This window comes from Crocodylus porosus, unplaced genomic scaffold (genome assembly GCF_001723895.1).
Source record: "Crocodylus porosus isolate Cpor-Errol unplaced genomic scaffold, CroPor_comp1, whole genome shotgun sequence".
Taxonomy (NCBI): Eukaryota; Metazoa; Chordata; order Crocodylia; family Crocodylidae; genus Crocodylus; species Crocodylus porosus.
The window spans coordinates 8,562,869-8,574,252 of record NW_017728935.1 but is presented as its reverse complement, the minus strand read 5'-3'; the positions used below and the strand labels follow the sequence as shown (position 1 = coordinate 8,574,252).

The 11,384-nt window shown below is 41.7% G+C and overlaps 2 long non-coding RNA genes across 3 annotated transcripts; one reads left to right on the top strand and one right to left on the bottom strand.

Moving 5' to 3' along the window:
• On the top strand, positions 1 to 3,515 carry LOC109317910. The gene is made up of 2 exons (XR_002103144.1): positions 1 to 43; positions 1,721 to 3,515. It is a non-coding gene; the product is annotated as an uncharacterized LOC109317910 (long non-coding RNA).
• A 2,276-nt stretch (positions 3,516 to 5,791) lies between these two features.
• Positions 5,792 to 11,183, bottom strand: LOC109317911. Of its 2 annotated transcripts, none has more exons than XR_002103146.1 (4): positions 11,050 to 11,183; positions 9,859 to 10,004; positions 8,224 to 8,406; positions 5,792 to 5,956 (listed from the first exon to the last, which is right to left on the bottom strand). It is a non-coding gene; the product is annotated as an uncharacterized LOC109317911 (long non-coding RNA). The 2 variants fall into 2 exon arrangements; XR_002103145.1 differs by lacking the exon at positions 5,792 to 5,956 and adding an exon at positions 6,344 to 6,427.
• Between the last annotated feature and the right edge of the window lie 201 nt (positions 11,184 to 11,384).

Here is an 11,384-nt window from a genome sequence, read left to right as displayed (position 1 = left end):
TGGCAGGATATGGGGCCTATAAGAAATGGGGTGCACAGAAAAGGTGAGTAAACCGTGATCGTCTCTTAGTGTCTTTGCTCTGCCCCAGTATATTGAGCTTTACCAGCTTCCGTTTTTAAACACCCGAACACATCAGAGGAGTTCTAGTTTTGTACCTGCTGTCTATGTAAAGTTTCAGAACATATTCAGTCCTTCGTTGCTGGCTTCTGATCGTTACCCCGTTGTTAGCTAATTTATATGGGTTTACTGCAGTGCAAAGTGTTAAGTGCAAATAGTCAAATTATACTGGAGAGTGGACTACCCTTTTGTCTCTGCATTGGCTTCGGCTCTGTTCTGAGGGGTATAGTGTTAATATGCTGTACTGATTCTGCTGTGAAAGGAGTTCAGTCCACACTTCTATCGGTCTGGCTTCTTTCAAAACCACAACATTAGCACTTGGGTTTCCTAAATTAAATCCCCAGAATGATTTTGATTCCAAACACTGGCTAGAAAGTGACCTCTTCCCGGACATCTGATACTGTGTCCAAAGTCTGGACAGATAGACCGGGTGGTCATTCATGATTTGCTTTGTTATTTTCCCTCCTGGCTTTTCGCAAAGGGTGTATTAGAAAACATCTGATACTGCTTTTCTGGGGGGGTGGGGGAGGGCGGGGTGGTAAGATCATGTACAGTTTAAGTATTATGTAGATAGTTTTCTGTCTTTTATGCATTTTGCAGTTTTGTTCAGCCTAGAGCTTAAAAAGTTTCCCTCTCAAGTCAGTGTACCACTTGGAAAGGTTCACAGCTGCTTAGTAGGATGTTTCTAATTGAGTCTGAAGATGAGTTTTGCTGCTGCTGAAGGGGGTTACTGGCCCTTGTGTGTTTGTGAGGAAGAATCCATGTCTCCAGTCTTAGATGCGACACCTACATTGCTAACTTCTTCTTAATTATAACTTGTAGTTCTCAGTATGCAGCTGCAAGAATGCCTCCTGGTCAGCAGTTTAGAGCAGTAACACATACTTGGCCCTTTCGGGAGGGGGGTGGGAAAGGAGACATTTTCTATCTTTCAGTTCTCACGATTTTTTTCTGGAAACATAATTAAAAAATGCAAGTCAACTGTTGTTTCTTGAACAGTCTGAAAGCCTGCTGTACTCTTTGGAATGCATGAAAACAACTGTTAGTCAGTTGGAGGAATACCTAAAATGTCAGTCCTCGGGCGCTAACCTGAACCACACTTGACTACACAGTTGAAAAGGAAATTTTCTCAGTTCCATTATGACAGATTGTGGTTCTTCGTCTGTGCGGTGTTCATGTGCCTGCAACAGTCTTTCAGAGTAAGGGAGTGGCTCACTTCTTAGCTAATCAGAGTTGAGAGCAGAGTTTATTTTATGCCGTTTTGCCATCTCTAATACTATTATGACACAGTTTATTCAGTAACTGAATTAATCTATGCTGCCTAATGTGCTTCTAGTATTCAAGTGCTTGCTAATTAATCAGTTCCCCAACTATTAAACAGATCAGCATGAACCTATTTACTGATGGTGCACTTTAGAGAGAGCTACGGTGTAAATACTTACTATAGCTAAAATAACAGGAACGTAACTCATTTTGCACTACTTCCTTTTTTGTATAGCAAAACTAGGGCACCTTTTTTCCAAGTCATTCATGTACATGTTGAAATGGATGGGATTTTGTGAAAAATAGATTTTTGATTCTTAACTGTACTTATTTTTGTTTGTAGGGAAACTGCCTGCCCTCCAGTCACCGCTGAATACGTTGCTTGTAAAGCATGATTGATCTTTGTGGGGGGGTGAAGTTAAATGAGCCTTTCAGAGATGGAAAAAGGACTGCGCTTGCCCTGAATTTGTCTGAGAATTGTTAATCCCTCCTTTCACCAGAGTCGAAGATGTCATGGCAGAATCTTTACTTTTCATTATCCTTTCCTGTTTGGATTGATGAATTTTAAGGAAGGCAGAAACCTATGTCGCCCCTTTCAGCTCCATCTGTTGTCTTTCTCTCGTAGTAATTTTGTCTGTAGCTTTCTCTAGTCAGCAAGGAAGTTTGTGTTAGTACTAGACAGCTGCTGCCTTTTCTGTCTTGCTGTCCTTACGGAAGAGTCTGTTAAAGGAAAGGTGACTTGGTAGGGCCTTAATATGGCTCCTGAGCCACTACAAAGATTTTGGCATTTAGATGTTGTTCTTTTAAAGCATTTCAATTCTGTTAATTATTCTTTCTGAAGAAAGCAGCACTTATTTGTGTATATGAATATTTTTGCACACTTGCTGTCTTAAGTTTGCCAATGGTAAATGTATATTTTGCTTGAAAACTAAATTATTTATTTTCTTGCTTTTGAAGATATTGTGGATTGACTTTGGAGTTGTTTTACCATTCTCACTCCTTCTCTGTTGCGGAAGTTTTCTTGTAGGCTGCCAAGAACCAGATAGAGGTCCCTGTCGGGAATATCCTTGCTCAGGTTTTAGTTTATGGTAAACCGATAAAAAGCACTTAAGTGGTGTGCTGGTATGTAGATGCTAGTAACTGCACCATAAACCAGGATTATTAGACAGGCGGGATTATGAAATAATCCAGTGTTCTAACTAACTTCTAAAATTCTGTCGCTTGGACCTACTGCGTTTTTGTATGCAGACTGCCATGTCTCCAGGGTAGACTTACCATGTTGTTAAATGGGTATGTTAATGGGGAAATGCTAAACAGCTGTGCAGAGAAACACTCATTTCATGTTTAAAAAAAAGTTAAATAAAAGATCAACCAAAGGTACTCGGCTGACGGAGGTCAAGGAATTATTGGATTGGGCTTTCTTGCATTGGAAATTGGTCCTTGATGTGTATAGTTCAATGTGAGGTCCCCACAGCCTCACAGACAAGTTGTTTGTAGACTTGGGCTTGAAAGGAAGCTAGTGTCTTGACTAGCTTGAAATGTTTAAAATTTCATTACCAGTGTTGTATGTAAATTATGGCAGTCTACATAGACAGTTCAGCCAGGGACTGACCTTTTTTTGGCACAGAAGGTGGTCATTTCAACTTAGGTGGTTGAAGCCTTGTTTATCAATGTAAATGCTGGTTGTGCTTTTGATACGGATGTATATAGTGTCTTAGCACTCGCTGTATAGTTGTGCAGTATGATTTAACGTCATTTAAAATGTGCTGTGTGCAAAATTATGCAAGGCTTTGGGCTATTCTTAAAGTGAATACCTAAAGTCCTAATTTGTCCTATTTCTTCTGCGCCATACTGAGGCGCTGACCCTGCAGAGACGTCCACAGTGAGTCTGTCCAGATTCTTTGCAGGGTCAAGGTTTAATTTCCAGGAATTTTGCTTTGATTGAGTCTCTGGATACCTTAGTGAGGAGTATATTGTAAATGCCTGTATCATCACCGGATAGCTTAATTCTACCTTCAGTGCCTTTTACCGTCTTGTTTTTGAAATGCGCATGCAAAACATCCAGGCTTATTAAATGTTCTGTCTGATGTAAAGTCCAGTAATGATTTCTAATAAAGAGAAGTACATTTCATTAGTGACAAGTGTTTTGCCTTTTATTTGTCCCTTGACCGGTAGACATTCTGTTCAAAAAAGTAGGTTCTGAAATTGTGTGGTATTCTTGATATAACTGATAGGTTCGAAATTTGAAAGCCCAACTGGGCAGATATAGTCCCATTGATATTTGGGCACTGAAGCAGAGTTATGGTGTCTTTAAAGGTGCTTGACCACTGTCCCATTGACTTCAGTGAGAGTTGAGGGTTTGGCAGTCCTTCTGAAAATTGCATCACTTGCATTTAGGTCCTCCTCGCTCGAATATTTGGCAAATGATTTTGAAAGAAGAAAGTGAACAAGAGAATAATGACATTGGTATTGTATTAGTTGATCATGCTTACTCTAACCAGCTAGCTAGGATGCCTGCACGTTGGCCTGTTTGTAAGCTCCTGGGGACCCTCAAAGGGCCTTTTTGAAACTTGTATAAGAAGAAATCCTGATCTCATTAGAACATAATACGGTTATTATTGTCTTTGTCACTTTAATTGCAAATTACAGTTAGCTCAGCTCCCCCCCCCCCCCCCCTTTTTTTTTTTTTACGAAGAGCTGTTTGGTTTGGTTATACTGTCTTAAATTGTAAGCCACCCTAAGCCCTTTTTTTTGGGTGGGTGGCATATAAATTTAATAAATAAAATATTGGCTGCAAACTCAAAGTTCAAAAGTGAGCTGGGCTGATGCTATTAATTATGATCTCTTGGGAAAAATGGCAAGGTAGATGCATCTAGCGCGTGCTAACACAGCATGGACTGACTGATGGAGGAGGTTTATCGTTTGCTTTCTAATCTGCTTGAAGGATGATTGTAAATTCAAATTGGTTGATCTACCCTGAAGTGATAACATTGAAGTACTAAATTGACATACTGAAGCTCAGACTATTTGGTAATCCTAATTTGGCCCAACCAGTGCTGTTAGCACATTGGCCTATAGTTTGTGTAAACTTGCGCTGGGTTGAAAGCAGTATGTGTGGAGAGGATGAACTAAGAGTCTGCAAGAAAAAAGTTCCCTGCCTAAATTTTGAAAAGCTTTAGTGAAGGTAAGTGATGCTGCAGATAAATGATTCTAGAGTTGTAGCAGCAGAAACACCCCCTTGCATGCACCCGTTTATTCAGTGGAGCTTGTTTCGTGTCAAACTTCCAGGTCACAAGACCTAATCCTGCCATATTAACAATATTTGCCAAAGCACCATGGATGGTGGGCAGGAGCAGTGGCTGCTGCTATTTTAGTGGTAGCTATGGCTCACAAAATTATGGTTAAAACTTTCTAATTCTAGTGGAACATAATTGTCCTGCCTTTGCTCTTCGGATGGCCCCATTTAGGTTGCCTGGCCTTTTGCTTTGGGGAGTATATAATCACCTTGTTAACGCAACAAAATGAACCCTGTTTAAATCACCCTGTTAACACACCAATTCGTGCACAGAAGACTCCAGTGTCGTTTCATTCCTGAATTTGCCATTCAGCTAGAAAGCGTAATGAATATTCATCTACTTTCTTTCTCTTTATACAGGCATGGTTTAATTAGACAGTGATATAAATGAGTTGCCCAGCAGTAGCATTTATGAGTATGTATATGCCGTGTTTAAGAGGAGAGTCATAAAGGTCTCCTCCAACTCTTGAGAATCCTGTGTAATCTAGAAAACCTTAGCATTTCATGATGGTTTAAAAGTGGTAAAGAAATGTTAAATTACTCACCACAGTCAGTCTACTGTGAATAATACATCATCTCCACCTAGCGGCAAGTTTTAGCAGGAAGTAATATTTGGTTTTGTAACTAATCTGGATCAGGGGTGTCAGGAACCCAGCCTGCATCCAGCACAGAGGGCTTTTGGGTACTAAATTCTGGTGCACGGACCCCCATGGAGGATGTGTGCTTGTGGCAGAGGGGTGAGCGACAGCTGCATTGACCCTGCTGTTCCCTAATGCTGCTGGTCCAGCTGCCAGAAGTGAGTTTGGATCCTGGCTCTGAGGAGCCTTGTAGTCCTGATCTGGCTGAGGTACAGGTGGAGGGGCCAAGGGAGTTTGACACCCCTGATCTAAATGTTTTGGTGTAATTCTTCCGAATTGTATGTCTTGAGAGAACATGCTCGCTAAAGGAATTATATTCAGGAATGTAAGAGTGAGATACCAAAATAGTCAGGTGTTTGCACATGTCTTGTAGCGCTTTCAGAACAGGAAGATGCCAACTGCACCTGGCGAGTGAGAGGAGGAAACCCGTTTGCAGCAGTTCAGTAATCAACAGAAAAGGACATGTCTTTGAGACAGAGGCCAATACAATGCAGTACAAATTTTTATTGAAAATAGTAGCTCAGAGTAGGCTACATAGTTTGCAAGCTTGCAGAATCAAATGGCCGCTTGCTGGCTTGCTAACAGGAAAGGAGGCACTTTGCGTACATACACATATGTGTTCTCTCTCGCACATCCCTGCACCTCCCTGAAATTCAAGAGTTTGAGCTAAATCTTTTTAGATGATGCATTTCAAATACCTTAAGTATCTTTCCAAGGGGAAATGTCTGCTCCATGCCCTTTATTTTACACAGCATATTGAACAGCCACATACAACTAACACAAAGGTGTTCGTTTGTAAATACCTGTGTATTTATGTAGCAAGGTACCGGTAATACGCCTCCTGGTAGTATTCTGGAGCCGCTGTGGTCATCGCATAGGAATTGTGCACGGGGGGAAAAGTGAAGTTCCAATTACTGTTGCTTTTCCCCCTACATCATAACCGATTTCAAATGGTGCTAGACAAACACTGAGACTCTGAACACCAAGAGAAATCGGTCAGCCTGTGTAAGAGACTTTTTTCCAATTCAGAGGTTCCTCCTGTAGTGAACCGCCCTGTATTCTTTGAGGAAGACCATGTTGTACTGGTAGATGCTGCTTCTGGACAAGGCTTGTCCCTCTGCATGTATGACAGAAGTTGAAAAGAAATAGCAGGTTTGAAGGAGCAAGCCTAACTTGAAATTCATCTTCAGCGATTTAGGTTGATGGGGAAGATTGACCTTATTTTAATATGGTCTGTTGGAAATTGGTAGTACTTTAAAATCTCATGGTACATCAACATATTTTTCTTGGCAGATTTTGTCCTCCCGCCACTGGTAAGAAAGGAGTGGGATTTTCAGAAGTGCCAAGTACCTGTAGCTCCATAATGAAGTCTGTAGGAACCGGACATACTTATCACTTCTGAAAGTAAGACCACAAATGCCCCACGACTTTTGTTGGTCTATTTAAAAAACAGATCTTTGGCATAGCATGGCTTTAGGAATAGATTGTCAGCTATGCTCTTACTAGCTGTTTAACAAGAAGGTGCTGAGGCCCTGCGTCTTCAGTGTTCTGCTTGCAGTTGTGCAGCTTTATGCCTTTAGTCCAGGCAGTTAGTGTGCATCAGTTCTATTAGGGAAAAAAAAGTCCAATAAAGTCTTTCCCTGCTACAGCCCCAGCAACACATACTGTAAATGGTGACCTGTGTCAGTGCCTAACACTGCCTGTTAACAGTTGGAATTAAATGATTTCTTTCAGGCCGAAGGAACTTTTAAAAGTAGACCCCAGTCGAGAAGTAAGCAGCTGCTTCTTCGATCGCTTCCCACGCTGTAATTCTTGCCCCTAGAACACTGATTTCAAATGGTGCTAGATACAAAGATGGGAAAATCTAAGCCACCATGTGAAACCAGCTTCCAGAGGAAGACTCATCTCCTTGCAGAGCTGCAGTCTGGAACAGGGAGTTGGCTGTTTATAAGGTTCCTAGAGAGAAGCTTCTGGTTTATTTTTGTCACTGATAAATGAGGAGACAGTTAGTTATATAAGAACAGACGGACCTCCAGATGTCAGTATGTAAGGTGCTGAGATATGGCTGTATTAAGATTATGAGTAGTTTCCCTTAAAATCAAAGTGAAATGATGGCAGTTAGTGAAGGATCAAAACCAGTGGAAAGAACATGCCAAAAGCATTCCTCTTAAGTAACTTGAAAATAGGGAAGGAAAAAGAGTAGTCTGCCCACATGAAGAAAGTTATCTGCTATGGTAGTTTAGACTGGCATATATACCTTTGTGTAGCAGCTAAATAGTGAGACAGCAGGTGCTTTAAAAAGGCTGAGTATGGGAGCAGGAAGTACTTACAGAAACTAAAGATCTGAATTACTTAGTGTTAGGCTGAAAAAGAACCACACATTCATGTAAGTCACTGCTACTACATACACCAGGACAAAGATGCACCGCCTGATAGTACCTATTGATAAATAACTATGAACTTGTCCTGCTTTGATGGTTGTAGTAATGTACCATGATGAAAACTCTCAGTATGTGCACCGCAAGTGGAGGACAGTGCCTTTAGATGGGTCTTAAATAGGAATACTGCTATAAAAAAATAGAGCATCATAATGTTCTACCCAAGAATGTATGTAGAAGTGGGGCTTGGAGAAGGCAACCTATAGTACACGTTCATTGAGCTGTGTTAGTATGAGCAAAGTAAAAATGATTGGGTTATTCCTTCCCCCCCACAGCCCTCCTTCAAATCCCCACTTTTTAAATGGAAGATATGTAATGGCTAAAGCCATCACCTTATTTGTCAGACTTAAAAAGAGAAGCACATTCCATTAATGTATTACCCCTTGCCCTACCTTGTAGTTTATATTTAATTATGGAAAAACTGATTGTGTTGAACACATCAAGTATGGCGTCTTACTCATGAGCCAGTACTTACCTCAATGGGGAGGCTCTCCGGGAACAGGGTAGCCACGTTCCTTGTTCCATCATTGTTCCATCACATGGTGTCAGAGCCACGAACAATAGGGCACACGCTCTCAACAGCACGCTCCTTGGTTACTTGGGTTATTTTTGTTCCTTTCTCATGCAGACCCCACAGCTGTAGTTAGCACAATGGCATCTTGTGTGGAAAAGAGAACATAATGTTCCTTACGTAAGGGGCAGGTTTTGTTCAAAGGAATCGTAGCTCCATGACACCTCAGCGGCCTCTCCCACTCAGAGCCCAGAGCCAGAAGGGTTTGCTCAGGCCTGCTCGATATGATTGTGTTAACCTCCTCAGAAGGAATTTGGGAAGGGAATTGGTGCTAAAGCTTCTTCTACATCAGCAAATCGAAAAGAAAGTTACGGCTGTCAGCCAGTTAAGAGAAGACAGAAAGATCCAGGAAAAATGTGAAGATGGCACAGTAGAAAGGTGGGGTTTATGCTGCGGCTTGATTGTACACAGCATAAGCAGGAATGCAGAACAGTCTTCCTTGTGGCCAGTTATGTTTGAAACAAAATCCCTGGAAGCACATGGGCCGCATGGGGGTAGGGCAACGTGTGCACCCTTTGATTAATGTACTGTATGTGCTTACCGTGTCTGTCCACCTGCGGAAAGTGCTTTCTAAACATTAAACAAGTCCATTCTTTGTACTTGAGGAAACAGTGGTGAACACAAACACGGGGGAAAATTAAAGCTACAGAGGATGTCAAGAATTACTTGAGAATAACTGGGTCCCAATTCCACGCTCTGACTGGGGGTTTTTTGGTTGTTTTTTAAATGATCAGACCACTCTGAGGTGGATGACATTTTTCAAGAATATTCTTTTCCCTTTCATTTCCATCCAGTATTTTGTAACGACTTACACGGTGCCTAAGCTTCCACACCAGAGGCCAGATGAGAGGCACAGTCTGCTCACGTCGGTGAACGATGCAGGACTTCAGACCCAGGTGGAGCCAACACTTGGTGAAACTGTTTAGGATGAGCTGAGCATTTAACTTATGTCCTAAAAACAAAATAGTACTAGAAAAGAAGTCCAGAATGGTGACTGTACATGCAGGATTCAGGAGGAGAGAAACTGTTCTTATTCCTGGAAAACTTACTGAGTTTGATCCTGAATCGTGGAATGTAATATACAGGAATGTGTTTGCCTCCTAGGAATTGGATGATCTTACTAAGACATCTTTAGTGTGCCTCCAAGTGCTGCTGCATGGTTGTATCTTTCATGGAGTACTAAGTGGGAAAGGCTGAGAGCTAAAGTCTTTAACAGAGAAGGAAATGGATTCAAAGCAAATGTTTGTTCCCAAGTATGCCAGGCACCACCTGTGTGGAAATACTTAGAGGGGAGTTGCTGGAAATTGAGCTGAAACCTTGCCAGCAACATTTCTACCATGAAAAGCAGGCTGCTGTCAGCGAGCACTCAAATTCATAACAGCCGTTTGAGTTGCCTAACTGGGGAACTCAATGTGTCCCTTAATTCAGACATACAAACTTAAAGGAGTGGATGTATAAAGTGGCTGATGTTCAGAGCAGGTGGTGCTATTGGACTGTGAAGACTCATTTAGAATGTGTGAAACTGGCCTCTGTACCTACCCAGAAAGCAGATGTCAGTCTTGTCCTCACTTCACTTTTGATTCCTAGGATTGTATGGGACTTTCTAGTACAGTAGATGCAGCGGCAAGTTGACCAGAAGATAAGATGACAAGTAAGAGAAGCTTCTTGCAATCTCTAAATGGTTTCTGAAGAAGAAGAGTCAGAGATCAGTTTAGAAGTTGCTTGTGCTGTTGAGCAGTAGGAGTAGCACCACTTTGCCTGGGCAGTCAGAAATCAGAGGTTAAAGAACATGGGAGATGGGATAGCAACACCTTTACAAGAGTCCTTAGGTCAATTATTTTAACCCTAACAATGCTAGTAGCTTTTAATGAATACCAAGAAAGAATGCGAAGTTCATCTTGGCTTTCAAAAAGTGCTGGCCACCTGTAGCTTTTGTTGAATTAGAGAAGTTTCTGGCACAGAGGTGAGAACTCCTGAGTTCCAGTCCCAACTTCAGATACAAGCCCTTCTGTCACCTGAAACAAGCTTTGGTTTCTGTGCATGAGTTTTCTCCGAGTGTTGAAATATTTATAATGCTCGTTGATCACAGGGAGGGAATGCAAGGAATAAGTATGATGGTTAGCATCTAGTCTCAAGGGCCACACCAGTAGAGCAAGCTCTAAATTAGAGGGAAAGGCCATTTCTATTTGAAGCTACCAGATTTGCACTATTAGTTTTGGGCGCTTATGGATGAATGTGCATTTAGAAATATAATTCGGAACTTTGTGGTTCTGAAATGCGTCCCAAGCTCTGGACATGCACGCTCTTCAGTTTTGGGGTGCTGATTCAGCTCTTTCTACTACAGGAAACCACTCTGCAATTTAGGTCCTTCCTTTGAAGCGTCTGTTCATGCTTTTGGGGTGGGCAGCTGGATCAAAACAGCCTCTTACTGATGCCAGAGCTTCACGAAATGCTCTTGAACATAAACTGGTCTCTGAACAGCTTGGACTCCATGTAAACTTTGTGGCCGCTAAGTGGCGGCTTTCCATTGCTCCATCCAGCAAAGTGCTCAGGCATGTATGTGCTTCAGTCCAAACAGATCAGTTTTTGTAGTTAACATCTATAGTTAAGAACATACCCATGCACTTTGCTGAGGTGGGGCCAAAGCAAGAAAAACATTGGCTTTAGGCAGCTGCTGAACGGCCCCTAGCTTGATGGAACATGGTTACATTACCTGTTAAATATACTTACTGTTGGATTTGAATGTTTTTAAGTTCCCATTCAAAGGTAGCATGCAGTCTCAGCAAAGAAGAATGTTCCAAGTTAGTGTATTCCAGCTTTGTATTTCCATTCAACAGAGGCCTGTTCAACCACCCTCTTTTCCACACACTACAAAAGAAAGAACCAGAGAGAGACTATCAGGCTTCAGTCCATTCCCAAGCTTGTAGAGAGAGAAAATCATCTTTCAGAATGTTTATATCAAGTGTTGGCTTGCTTTCTTCAGCTCTGAGCTTCAGCATCAGCGGAAATTGTGTCAAATGAGCCCAAGAATGATGATACGCATGCACTGCTGCAATTGTTCTTAG